This window comes from Protopterus annectens, chromosome 5.part0, assembly GCF_019279795.1.
Source record: "Protopterus annectens isolate FY-2018-M chromosome 5.part0, PAN1.0, whole genome shotgun sequence".
Lineage (NCBI taxonomy): Eukaryota > Metazoa > Chordata > Ceratodontiformes > Protopteridae > Protopterus > Protopterus annectens.
The window spans coordinates 233577677-233592856 of NC_056735.1; the positions used below are offsets into that span (position 1 = coordinate 233577677).

At 38.9% G+C, this 15180-nt stretch overlaps 1 protein-coding gene across 2 annotated transcripts in view; it reads right to left on the reverse strand.

Annotated features, from left to right (window-relative positions):
* Positions 1 to 15180, reverse strand: part of LOC122802555 (NACHT, LRR and PYD domains-containing protein 3-like) — an 826460-nt gene that overhangs the window by 575205 nt on the left and 236075 nt on the right. The window lies entirely within an intron of this gene.

A 15180-nucleotide genomic window follows, 5' to 3' on the forward strand; every position in this document is an offset into this window, starting at 1 on the left:
TACTACATTTTGCACTGTTATACAGCTTTTTCACGGTTTCACTGCATTAGAGTACTGTTCTATACTGTTTTAACTGCATTTTTCATTGCTAGATAGTGTTTAATCACTGTAATTGCATTTTTACTGAATTGTCTTCCTTATAGGACCTGATAAATAAGGTTTTTACTGTCACACTGTTTGTAAATCTTTTCTAGCTAGTTTCACTGTGTGTAAGGTATTAACTGGAAATTTTCTCCATTTGTTAAACATGGTTTTTTGTTCTGATTTCCTGCCAAGAGTGTACCATATAACTGATTTGTTTGCAGTTAAAACATTCTCTAGAGACTCCTTGCTCCTTTATCTGTTTTTCTGCTGTGATAAACATTTCTGCAGTGTTTTCGACCTAAAATAGAGTAGCTAATAGCTGTAATACTGAATTACTAAACTGTAAACTGCTTTTTCATACTTAGAGTTGTTTTCTGTTTGTGAGTGCTCTATCTTGCTTTTTAGTGCATTTTGTGAGGTTTCTGTGTTCTAGTCAGGTAGCATAGTCTGGACAGAGGCCTGCTGTTATCCAGGCCTGATTGCTTTGTTTGTTGAGTTTCCTGTGTTTCTGGCAGCCATCTTCTGCTGATAGTGTCTTGTCTTCTCTGTTAAATGAGAGTGACAGGGTTGCCTGGCCTACTCCAGCAGATGCTAATAGGACTGGGTTGTAATTCGAGCTTCTAGATTCTCCCATCTTTTCTGGTATTTAAACCCTGTGGCTGCAGGGGGTTGTGCTTGTTTTTACCAGGCTGTGGAGAGGTGATTCATCACTGGGACAAAACAGAAATTCCCTAAGGCTCAGAATAAGTTTTTTTTACATTTATTTCATTGAATTGCACTTCTTAACACTTATAATTGTGGTATACAGCTGATCTACTGCATTTTGCACTGTTATAAGCCTTTTTTTAGTTTTTTACTGTCGCAGTGTTTGTAAATCTTTTCTAGCTAGTTTCACTGTGTGTAAGGTATTAACTGGACATTTTCTCCATTTGCTAAACATCTGTTGGTTGTTCTGATTTCCTGCCAGGCAGTGCATCATATAAATGATTTTTTTGTTTGCAGTTAAAAGCATTCTCTAGAGTCTCATTGCTCCTTTATTGTTTTTCTGCTGTGATAAACATTTCTGTAGTGTTTTCAGCCTACAATAGGGCAGCTAGTAGTTTCCCACCATCACACCCTATTGGTGTCTTGTTCTTATAGTTGATGGTATGCAGTTGCTTGCCCCTACTGTAAATTTGATCTAAGAAGGCCGACCCACATAGGCACATAGGTTCTTAACCTTGAATTATCTTCTGTTCCAAAAAAAAAAATTTTGCTAGAATCACCATGTGTTCTGACTGAGTGTACTTCTCAAGCAATCTGGAAACATTGAGCTAATAAGTACATTGTTTGGCACTTTTTAACTGTTCAGAGTTGAATAAAACAATAACTAAATTCAGTTCAGAATATAGTTTGAATAAAATGCATTTATTTAAGCTGTATTTGATTTACTATTGTTGCACACTCAAGTGTGCTAGCTTGCACTGCACTTGAATTGTTTTTAGTGCTGTTTTAGCTGCTTTTCTGTAAAAAAAAAATTCTAAGCTTGTTTCCTGTCTTTCCTGTAATTAGTCTAGTTCAGATACAGATTTGCTTATCCAGGACTGTATGTAAGCCTATGAGCTCCCCAAGCCTGTCTGTGTTGGAGGGAAGCCTTCTAGCTTATTAGTGGGAGTAGCACTAGGTAGCCTATCTACCACAATTGAAGTGATTTCTCACCCAGAAATTGTAGTTTATTGGCCGTTTGGGCAGTTTTTTTCATCTCTTTCAACTTTCTGGTTTAATAGCCCACATTTGTGCTTGTTTCCTGCCTTTCCTGTAACTAGTCTAGTCCAGATACAGATTTGCTGTACCCAGGACTGTTTGTAAGGTTTGGAGCAGTGCCAAAAAGCCTGCTCTTTATTTTTTCCCCTAGATCTGCTAGTTCTCTCCTCTCTTGCACTTTTACTAGCTTATTAGTCTAGCACTTTACCAGACTTCTTGTAGCAATTATTGTAGCACACAAAAGTGCTACCAGCACTAAATGCTGTATAAGGAAACAGCTCCAGTACTTATTATTAATGCCCACCCCACCAGGCATATCTAAAGGTCAGTTCCCTGTGCTTTCTCCTATTAACCTGGTGAACTTGGGTATCCTGAGGCAATGTGGCAACTGCCTCATGTACACTGACAACCCTCTCCTCTTAACTCCCAACACTCAGACTTGCGAGAGATGCATTTATATATCCAAATTGGAAGCCACGCACTCTCCAGCCAAGACCGGAATAGCTGGTCAAGAGAAGAAGGTCAACACTTGCATCACACCACAGGGGAACACATAGCCCTCCAGAAAATACACCAGTACTGCCTTCACATAAAAACACAAACCACACACTCACCTTTGCAGAGGCTCTCAATAAAAATCTACCCAAACAGCAGAGACCTCCAAGGCAGAAATGCACTTGACCACCACAACACAACACTAATCATGAGACACATAACTCTGCTAAACAGTGTGCCACTCAATCAAAGTGCCTAAGGCAAAACAGCATGCCCAACACACTAGTCATAGGTGACTTGATAGTGAGGCACATTGATGTCCCACTCACTAGGTTGCATAAGGTGAAAGTAACAGTCAGCTGCCTGTCAGATGCCAGAATCCACCACATAACACACACACTCAGGTCCCTCAACAACAGGTACAAATATGACTCTGTCATTGTACATGTGGGTGTGAATGACCTGAGATGTACCTCCCTGGACTATATGAAAAGAGACATAAAAGAGCTCTCGGATTATGTAGCCCAGGCAGGTATGACCCTAGCCCTGAGCAGTATCCTACCATCACTCAAAATGATACCATAGTACAAGCAGAAAATGATTGATTTCAACAATTGGCTAAGTATCTGTTGTCATTCTAATGGGATCCAATATCTGTCTGCCTGGGATGACATGACTGACAGACCTCGATGCTTTGCCAGAGATGGCCTGCATCTGTCACCCCTGGGCTTCTAGATACTGGCCAAGAATCTTGCCACCCCTATAGTGCCTTTTTTAGGCGGTGTTCCAAAGACCAAATTACCACCGTAACAGTTGCAAACAGATGCAATCTGAGGGTCATGCTGCTCAATGCTAGAAGTCTAAATCTCAAAATGCACTCCCTCAAAGCACTCCTTAAAATGGAGAACATTGGCATTTGTGCTGTAACAGAGACCTGGTTCAAGGCAGCAGAAAGCACCCCTGCACTACCAGGCTATAACTCATTCTACACCTTTCGGCCCCAGAATAGGGACCAAAGCACCGAAGGTGGTGGTGTTTCCATATTCATAAAGGATGCGCACAGCTCCAGACTGGCAGCCCAACATATCACATCAGAGATACTTCAGGTGCAGCGAACATTGGGTAAGACAGCAGTTCAGGTCATAGCCTGCTATAGGTCCCCAGCCATGTCCCAAAACACGCACTCAATGTTCCTAAGCACCCTGGAGAATATTAGGGTCTAACCTAACACTCTCATACTGGGTGACTTCAACTACCCCTCCATTAACTGGGAAAACTACTCATGTACCAATACACTTGCCCAACTTTTCTTGGAATTCATTAACTCCAATGACCTGGACCGGCTTGTTCTTACCCCCGCTAGAGGTAGCAACATTCTTGACCTGGTCATTACTAACATAGGCAACCATTGCTCTACACCAATAGTTAACTCCTCCCTGGTTAGAACTGAACACAAACTAATCACCTTGGAAATCCACATTCCCCCCCTCCGGCAAAAATAACCACCATGACAAACTTCTCCAAAGCTAACTTTGGGCTCCTAAAAAAGAGGTGGCTAACTTCACAGCACCCATGCAAATGGAGACTAGCTGCATGACTGCCGAATCATACACCAATGCACTGTAAGAACGTGTACACAAATGCATAGATCTCGCCATACCCAATAGAGCCAAGACGCTCTCCTCCAAAGAAAGGAAGCCAATCTGTTGGTCCCCAGCCATAAACAAACTCTACAACAGAAGGAGGAAAAAGGTGAAGTCCCAAGACTGGAAAAACTCCCTTATCAGCTTCAAAAAAAAGTTAAGATCCCTCATCAAATCTTCTAAAGCTAGCTATGAAAACATACTTGCAGCAAATGGTAAAGACAACCACAAAGCCTTCTATAGTTATGTAAAGAATCTCCATGGCATTAACTAGATTTGCTCTGAGCTACTACACAACGGTACCTCCTATACTGAGCCAACAGATATTGCCAATATACTGGCCGACAGATTTAGTGCCAACTTTACCCCTCTCCCCCCCAAAGGACCAATCATAATACCAGTAGCTTGCCAAGCACCCAGTATTACTGCTGCACAGGTTGAAACAGCGCTGTTCAAGGCCAAGAATACAGCTTCTATGGAACCTGACAATATCACTGGCTGTGTTCTACATGAATGACAGAGTGAAATGGCACCTCACCTGTGTGCCCTGTTCAATCACAGCCTCACCTCAGGCTTTGTCCCAACCGAATGCTGCACTGCTACAGTCATCCCTCTCCACAAAGGAGGAGTGACTACAGACCTTGGGAACTATTGCCCCAATAGCCTGACGAGTCTGATATGCAAAGCCATGGAATGCATCATCATGGACCTAATAAACAAAGACATAGGGAATCTCCAAACTCTGGATCCCACACAGTTTGGTTTTGTGAAAAGTAGATCATGCCTGCTCAACCTGGTTGACTTCTTTGGGTCAGTCACCAGAGCTGTGGATGAAGGCAAGGTGGTTCATACAGGCTACCTTGATCTGACAAAGGCCTTTGATACCATTCCCCACTCAGGAATCCTACAAAAACTCAGTAAGCTAGGCATCAACCCCTATATCACTAGGTGGGTTGAAAACTGGCTCAAAGATAGAACCCAGAGTGTGAAAGTAGCTCACTCCAGGTCAGACTGCGGACCAGTCACAAGTGAAGTCCTGCAGGGTTCGGTCCTGGGTCCTCTCCTGTTTGGAATCTGCTTCTCTGAAGTCCAGGCCAACATGAAGGGATTCTGGCTGGCAAAGTTTGCAGATGATTGCAAGTTGGGAGCTATTATTAACTCCCCAAGTGATGTTGACATCCTACAGAAAGGCCTCACTGAGACCAACGACTGGTGTCAGAAGCATTGTCTTAAGCTCAATGCCAAAAAATGTGTCATCATCCCCTTTGGGAAAAACCTGGTTCCCATGAATTACCACATCAATGGTAGCCCACTGAATATAGAAGGCATTATAAGAGATCTGGGAATACAGGTTGACAGCAACCTCTCTGTTGACCACCACATTGCCACTGTGGTCAGAAAGTCTTTCTATGTGGCACATCTCATTACTAAGGGTTTTGCATCCAGGAAGAAAGAGGTCATTGCCTCCCTCTACTCTTCCCTCATTAGGCCAATCATCAAGTACAATGCCCCATTTGGCATGTATCTCACTAGACACCTGCAACAACTGGAGAGGCCGCAAAGGTACCTCACTAAGAGGATCCTAGGCCTTAAACACTTGTATATGGACAGACTCAAAAAACTCCAACTATTCTCTGTCTCATATCATCTACTTAGAGGCGATCTCTGTTTGACTTACAAAGCCCTGTATGACCCAGCTCTGTTAGAAAAGCTACATATAAAGAAATCCCAATTCCTCCGCACCACACATTCCAGAGACCTCAACCTTATTACCACAATCAACAGAACATGCTGAAGGGACAGATTCATAACCTAGAGATTGCCCTTGATATGGAACAGACTTCCCATACATGTCCAATAGAGCACCATACTGGCCCTCTTCAAGAGAAATCTTGATGAGTGGATGGGAAATAGAAAATTCACACCGGGGATCACTCTAGTGGCTCTACTTGAGAGAGGCACTGGGAACTAAGGTGGGGTGGCACGATGCCAGGGTTATGAGCTAGGCTTGTAAAGGCTCCATGGCCATTAGCTTAGTACACACCTATGAACCTAATAGCATGTAATAAAGTTATATTTAGATTTACTGCAGGTCTTGGTGGTGCTTTGTTTAAAAAAGGAAACTACTGTCTGACTGGGGATAAGCATAGAGGATGTAGACCCTTACAACCTAGGATGTGAGTGTCTGATTCATCAGTCTTCTACTTATTGATGTTAGTATGGAAAAGGAAACCCTACAGGATTTAATCCTGTTTGTTCCATCCAGAAGAGCATGAATGCAAATAATCATTCTAATGCAGCATGTTCAGCTTTAATCCATTTCTTATAAGTCCAGGAGGTGTAGCTCTGCGTCCCAGCTGCATGTCATAAATTTACAGTATACAGTGCTTTTATTCTGGACCCACTACAAATATATAGCAGAGTACACATATTTGCTCCTTCATATGAATATAATAACCGTGGCGAGGGGTGCACCCATGACTGTTCATAGACACAACCTGTTCACATACCTGTAACTGTCTGTCTTGCCTTTGCTGGGTCTGTACATAGATACATTAGTTGTCTCCCACTTGCATACATACATACTCTGTTAGCATGGAAGAATGTTAATTATGTTTAAATTAGATATATATGAAATACATTCTAGAGTTATTCTGGTATACCATGTTCAGATGTGGTACAGATACATGATTTTTATATCATATACATATCATATCAACATGGTGGAACGTTACTTAAGTTTAAGTTAGCTGCATATGAAACACATGCAAGAATCACTCTAGTTTACCATGATCATGTGACACATCACAGTGTAGTGCCCATAGCTGTACCTTCAGCTTAATTTATCCAAGTCTTTTGGATTTCTAGCTCCATGATAGGAATGGACTCCATTCCTAAATAAGGATATAATTAAATCTCATGAAATTAGTATTGTTTCAGTCTTTGATGTTAGCCAAAAATGCTCTTCACAGAATACATAATATGCCCAGCAATCACTCCTCCAATTCAAAAAAGGTTACATGCACTACTCTTCTTCTTCTGGCTTTTCCCGGTTAGGGGTCGCCACAGCGGATCACCTGTCCACTCATGATTGGCAGTGGAGTTTTACAGTGTCGAGTTGCCAGCCTGGCACCCAACCTTCCACAGAAGGCACACACAGACACACACACACACTCACAACTAGGGCCAATTTTAGAGTGTCCAATCCACCTACAGCATGTCTTTGGGATGTGGGAGGAAACCGGAGCACCCTGAGGAAACCCACGTGACCACAGGGAGGACATGCAGACTTCGCACAGAAGGCACCCCAGCCAAGGATCAAACCAGAGAACCTCTTGCTGTGAGGCAACAATGCTAACCGCTGCAGCACCGTAACATTTCTAAATATGACTGTAACTTATTTTTTATTAGACCCATTGCTCCTATTAATATTAGAGCTGCCTGGATAGCTTTCTTCCCACACTGCTCTCATTTCTGCCTGCAAATCTTGGTATCTTATGACTTTATGTCTCTTTGTACATGAGAGACTTTAATCACAAGGTGTATCAGTTTCAATGATCAATGATAATTTTGTCTTTGTTTCATGGACTACTATATCTAGTTTTCTCGCATCTGTTTTTTGAATTGTTGGTAATGGGTGATCCCATGCGATGTATACTTCATCATTATCTATAATGTTTTGTGGTTCAGGTTTCCAGTGCTTCTTAGCTATTTCTATATTGTAGTGTTTTCACAATCTCCAATCCAACAGTCTTGTTCCATTATTGTGGCTTTTAGTACAGGCCATCTGCCATGAGTTCATCACACCCAGCAATAAGGTATATGATTGATTCCAATTCTTTTTCTACAAAGCCTACATTTGTCTGTTTCTTCCACATGTTTAATGAACTTTGCAAACTAACATGTACATGGTCCACTGCCCTGGGCTGCCATTATTAGCCTTTCATCCTTTAGTTTCCTCTCCTTAACCATTCCTGCTTCAAATCCTGATTAACATGAGGTTGCTCCAGCAGATCTCTATACTTGTCATTAAATGTATGGCTTTTTCACATTTCTGTCTTTCTTGTCTGATCCTTCTCCTTATATTCCTTCTTTTACTTTTGGCACATTCAGTTCATGTCTGATTTTGACTCCTACTGGTATGATTTCCATTCCCAGTTGCCACATGAATGCTTCTGCTAAACTAAGCAGAAATCATCTTAGACCTCCTCTCCTCATGTTATAAAACTTTCACTATGTTTGGATCTGATGAGGCCAGCAGATATGTACTCAGTCCCACAGTTACACATCTGTTCATGTAATCAATTTTGAGGAAGGCCATACCTCCTTCTGAGTGTGGGACACTACTTCACTGTCCAAATTCATTGAATATATTAATCAGACCACCACTTATTTAGAGTTTGTACACCAATACAACATGAGTGGAATCAACTATCTTGATGTGTACATATTCAATGACGGGGGGTCCTTTCAATCCAAGATCTACAGGAAGGACACATTTAGTAATGGTTATTTGGATTTCAGTAGTAGTCACCCCTACTCACAGAAACGTAGTATTATCAAAGGTCAGTGCATACGGGCTGCGAGGATGACAACGCTCCGAGCGGACATGGAGTTGGAAATCAACCACATTGGGGGTATGTTTAGGGACAAAGGGTATCCGCCCTACTTGATCAAGGATGTGACTAGCTTTGTGTTACAGGAATGGGGGAAAAGTATACACCACTGTTGGGGAAGGGAATAATCCTCCCTGATACTAGTAAGAAATGTCATGATAACAAAGATAGAAATCAATATTCAAATCCTATACAGTTAAGTATGGGAAACATGCAGATGATGTCAAAAAATTATTACTTCTAATTGGAACATCATTACCAGTGATGAGTCTATCAAAGATTTTGTCAGTGACAGGCCCACCTTTGTATACAAAACAGGCCCAAATATTAAAAATCTTATTGAATGGAAGGCCAATAGACAAGGGGGGAGTAACAACACACAGAGATGGGGGACCAGGAAATGTGGTAGATGTTCACAATGTGCCTTTGTATGTGAGGATGCATGTTGTACTTTAGAAAATATCAACAACAACAAAATTAGATTTGCCAATGTTAATTGCAACACCAAGCATTTGATTTATTTAGCCATGTGCTGTTCCTGTCCCTGTTATTATGTCGGGAAAACCGACAGGTTATTTAAAAACAGAATTTACGATCACATTTACTGTATAGGGAAGAGGGACGAGAATAATGCCTTATTTAGGCACATTTCTAAAAGTAAAACATGTGACAAGTTTAAATTTGCAATTTTGGAAGTAGTTAGTGAGAATCCAAGGGGTGGGGACATTAAGAGAACAGTGGGAGAGAAAGAAATAAAATGGCAGTTGAAATTAAATGCAGCGTGTCTTCCAGGTCTTAATGACACGATCCCCACAAAACCCTTGGTTAGGAACACATAACATCTTCATTTATTAATTATTACTTTTTACTTAAAGAATTGTATTTAAAAATCTAATAGAAGTATATAACTTGCAAAAATTTGGATACTGAATTTTATTGTCTTTACATCAATATTATATCATGGCATGTATTAGCAGTGTTTTAGCAATAGTTGAATTTTGTACCTACCAAATCCTGTCTTGTTAGGACAAATGTCAAGACTGATTTCTAACAAGTGACAATGTTTGACACTGCATCTTTGTGTTACTTTTAAATATGTACCACACAGTACAATGTTGTTGCCTTTGGCAAAGAGTTGGTTTTTAAGTGTATAAATTTACACATAATTTCATTTAGTGTTGTATTTTAGGTTTTATATGTATTATCAGTAAGAAAGTAAGTACGGTAGTTTTAAGAAATGGTGAGGGCGTAGCTCTTAAACAATTAACTTTAAGTTTTTTACGTATTTATAGAGCGCCTTAGGGCTTAGTAAGTGTTCTGATGAAGTGTATTTTATACATGAAAGCGCTCAACAACTGTTTTTTGGCTTGTTAAATAAAGAGCTTGTGCTTTTATTTAAATCAAGTGTGGATCGTGGAATTTACTGTGGTACCAGTGTGCTTTTTTTGTCGATTGTTGCCTCCACAGTGATTTTTGGGAATATACAATCTTGGTATACACTGGTTTTTATATATCATTTGATAAGTGTGAAGCATTTTTCTTATTTTTCTATCCAACTGATCCAATTACTTTTGGGGACAAACAGTCACACCAAAACTGTAAGTTAAACCAGACAGAGCAAATTGGTTTATAGCTTGGACTTTATTTCTAGACGTCCATGGGATAAAGCATTCAGGAGCTGCCTCTGTCCATTAGTAGTACAGGAAATCCTGGGGTAATTTTTTTCCCATCCATATAACCGAGTTGTTCCTGAGTATAGACAGGGATGAGTTTTGTTTTACATAAATGGAGAGTCTATTGTATAGTAATGGTATCTTCTGTGAGATACACCTGTCCCTCCAGACCATTCTGTTAATGCTACAGAAGAGATTTAGATCTCTAGTCCGAGTATTTCTGATGCCATTTGACTTGCTCATGTACAGTAAAACCATCAGTATTCAGACTGAGGATGTCTTGTATGGCAGACACAGATCACCTCTTAGCAGTCTGTAGGATAGGACATTGAGTATAGTGACAGGGCTTTGAGCTGACTCATATAGGACATATTGTTTAGGCCTTGTATCCTTTTGGTAAGAGGGATTCTAGTTGTTGCATGTATCTGTCCAAATACATGCCAAAGGGGCATTATACCCAATGACTGACCTAATGAGGGCTGAGTAAAGGGTAGCAATGACATCTCTAGATCTAGACATATTATCTTTGTTTATAAGTTGTACAATATAGAAGGATTTTTTATGGCAATGGACACATATTGGTAGAAAGTTAGGTCACTGTCCATATAATTTCCTAAATCTCAAATAATTGGGTCATCTTTTAGGGGCATATTGTCAATATAGCAGTTCCCTGAGTAAACGACTTCCCAAGGGATACAATAATGCCTTTTTTTTAATTTAGTTTCAGTCAATTATTTTGGCAGCATTTATTTATTTAATAAATAAATGTTTTGGCAATAATAATGCTGATAGGTCAGTCAAAAATAATAAAAACGTTTTCCATGTTTAGACTTCATTGCAGGTAGAGCACCATAAAACAGATAATGTAGTAAATCCTTTGTTGTCAGAATCACTTGCATTACTGAGTACTGATGATATTTGAGGAAAATACTCTTGTTTGAAGGCTTGGATTGTTTGCAAGTTGAATATCCTATTATGTTTTCTCCTGAGGTAGCACCTGCAATTCAGACTTTAAAGAGAATTCCAACTGTCCTTAGTGCCAGCTATGAACAAAGTTGAAATGCAAGGAGCAAATAAGAGTCTTACTAAAACAAACTGAACATACTGAATGGGCAAATAGAATGGTGGCAACTGTCAAACAAGATGGGTTAAGAATATGCAAAATATCCTCAAAATAAAAAAATATATGGGTTAATACTGCTTCAGGCAATGTAATAAGTCGAAACAGTAATACCCAAAGCAAAGTATATCTCTTAACTCATTTTGAGCTATGAGTTCTGCCAAATTAAGCTAGATGTACCTTTGCCAATTTGTTCACATTTGTGACACCTATAGGCAGATACAGAATTCTAAGTTTGTCATTTGGAATCTCACTATCTCTGGAATTATTTCAGGAAGCAGCTGTAATAATATAGATGGGACTAATAGTGTAGTAGATGGACTGCGGTGGTGGTGCTGCGGTAGCGTTGTCACCTCACAGTAAGATGCTGTCCTGTTTGATTCTCAGCTAGAATTTCTTCTGTGTGGAGACATGCGTGAATGGGTGCACCTTCGTTGAAGGTTGTGCATCAGGGCTGGCAACTCAGCATGTAAAAATCTACTGCCAATCATTAGCGGACCGAGTTCAGCTGTGGTGACCCCTAACTGGGAAAAGCCGAAAGACACAACAAGAACAACTAATAGTGTAGTAGATATTATTGATGGCATCTCAGTCTGGGGAATAACTAAACCAGAACACTATCAACAATTAATTAAGTTACCTGACAAGCTAAGACAAAATGGCTTACAAAGCTATTCTGAAGGAAAACACAAATTTGTGTGGCTTCACTAAAACACATTGACCATATATTTTTGTAAGAAGGGCTTAAACCACATTCTGATAAAGTGAAAGAAGTCACTGGTATTCAAAAAACACATGACTAAGCATCTTTAATGTGATTTCTGTGCATGGTACAATATTTATGTATGTCTATTCCAAATATATCTAATGTGAAAGGGATATTAAGAAAGCTTAAAGACAGTAACAAGGAATGGTTTTGGTCAACAGCACATGAAATATTTTTGATATGTTGAAATGTCAGGTCAGTATAGCACCCACATTCAAATGTTATGACATATTGCATATGCTAGCTAGAAATGACTTGGTGCAGTCTTAAACCAGGAAGGTAGACCAATTTCACAAAGGGCAAGATCTTTGATGGATTCTCAGAAATATTCTGTTCAGAATGGGAAAAAGGTTTTATCTTTTCTGTTTAGCTGTCAGAAATTTTACAACTATATTTTAGTAAAAAGCATCACTGTGGAATCAGATCACAAAACACTCCAAAATATATTTTAAATGAATTGTCTATAATAGCTGAAAAACTCTGGAGATTGTTACACTTGTTACTAAAGTATAACTTACTAGTTCAGTACAAACCTCGCATGTTTTTATATGCAGCAGATACATTAAGCAGAACATACAGCAATGTGAGTACGATTTATCAGAAAGAGACATGGAGGTGTTATTTTTAACTCCTCTACAAATCCCTGCCTAAATAGCTGTAAGAAGTCAAAACCTACATTCAGAATATGAGCTATAACTGCAGTTTTTTTTCGGATGGCCAAATAATGCAAAATCACTGAATGAATTTATTACTAAGAGCTTATTTTCTATACAGCGATGAATTAACATTTGCTATAAGGGCTGTATTTTTAAGATATATTTATATATGATTGATATAAATATAGATATATAGCTATATAGATACAGGTATATAAATAAATATACACATATTTATATTTATATCTATATATCTATATCTATTTTATATATATATATATATATATATATATATATATATATATATGTATGTATGTACACACACACACACACACACACACACACACACACACACACACACACACACACATAGATATATATATATATATATATAGGAGCATTACAGAATCCTGAAAGACCAAAATCCTGAAAGTTCAAAATCCTAAAAACTCAAAATACTGAAAGTTCAAAATCCTGAAAACACACAGGATACCAACACTTACTATATTCCAGCACAAGTACATACAGAAAGAAATAAAACACAAACTGTATTACTGTTCTACAAGTATAAAGGGGGGCAAGCCTCCCTGTACCACCCATGTGGGGGGGCGTTGCCCCCAACACCCCTTGCTACTTAAATATATCAACGCCGAGATTGCACTTAGTGTAGTGAAGTGCAATCTCGGAGATGATATATTGAAATAGCAGGGGGTTTGGGGGGCACAGCCCCCAAATGGGTGGTGCAGGGGGGCTTGCCCCCCTGCATATAGTTGAAGGGTAATATGTTTCTATATGTACTTGTACTGGAATATAGTAAGTGTTAGTATCCTGTGTGTTTTCAGGATTTTGAGTTTTCAGTATTTTGAGTTTTCAGGATTTTGGTCTCAGGATTTTGGTCTTCAGGATTTTGGGCTTTCAGGATTCTGTAGCGCTCCTATATATATATATATATATATATATATATATATATATATATATATATATATTATAATATATATATATATTATCAGCAAAATGTGAATGCTCATAAGAGTGAACACAAACAAAGTGATAATTTTACATTGAAAATCGAACAGCAAAAAAAAAAAATGAAAACTATTTTTTGTGCAGGTGGCAAGCCCCCCCAGAACCCTTACACCCCCTGCTAATATATATGCTAACTCTGAGATTGTGTAACAAAGGCAAGGGCAAATTCCCTTACCCCACTGCAATGAGATCCAATGCAAAAGGCTGCCAGCAGAAACTCCTTTAAACAGAACATACATTCACATGAGCATTCACTTTTTTACAGTATTAAAATATCTTCACTCGTGTGTTCACTCTTGATAACCATATACCTATATCTATATTTATAGCTCTATCTATCTATCAATATACATAGGTATAGAAATATGTGTGTATATGTGTATATGGGTGCAGTGTAGTTTGTCAACCAATATTTACTTTGGAGGATAGTTACGCAGTTTGGAAATGGATTTTGCCCTTTCCTCACTGTTGTGTAATATCAAAGTAGGTTTATATAATTAGCATGGGGTGTAAGGGTTAAGGGGGCTTCCCCCAGGCATGAAACATTTTTTATTATATAGTTTTCAACTGTTTGTGGTCAAAGTTATGTAATGAAGTAGTGGGTTGGCGATTTAATGAAATATTTGTACATGTTTTTTAAATGATATTTTAACAATGAATTAAGCATTTACTTAGCAGTTGCAATCTAGTTGTTTTACTGTTATATCTGTTAGTTGCACTCATACTAAGTTGAGTAATTTTAGGAAAGATAAGAAATATCACGTCATAATATGAAGCGTCATGACTAGACAAATGTGGCACAATATCATGGACAGAATAATCTTGCAGGTGTAGTACGGTCTCTTTGTATTTGTATAGTTTCCTGGAATTCATCTGTAACATTTGGCAGAATAACTGAATTGTCACGGCTTTGAAGTGAAATTAGTCCTGTTTTGTATAAATGACTATTACATCAATGTAGATGACCCTCTTTAATCTCAGCAATGTAAGAGCAGGGACTTCAGGTCTATATTACATAATCGAAAACCCGTTTCAGCGAACACCACAGCACTGACACACATAGCCCGAACCACAAATACACCGAACCCCCTAAACAGCGAAATTACAAATCTCGAAATGTCATAGTTGGCCAACACCACCGTGCGCTACATACTACATACCCAAACATAATACATAAAACACATACATACACTAACTAAACCTTACTTCTAACCCTACACTAAACCTTACATACATTACTATCTATGCACTTGCCTTAACCTGCACCCTAACCCTAAGGTCTGTAACTATCGCACACTTACCCTACAGACATATACCCAAACAAAACAAATAATCACACACATACACTTAACAAAACC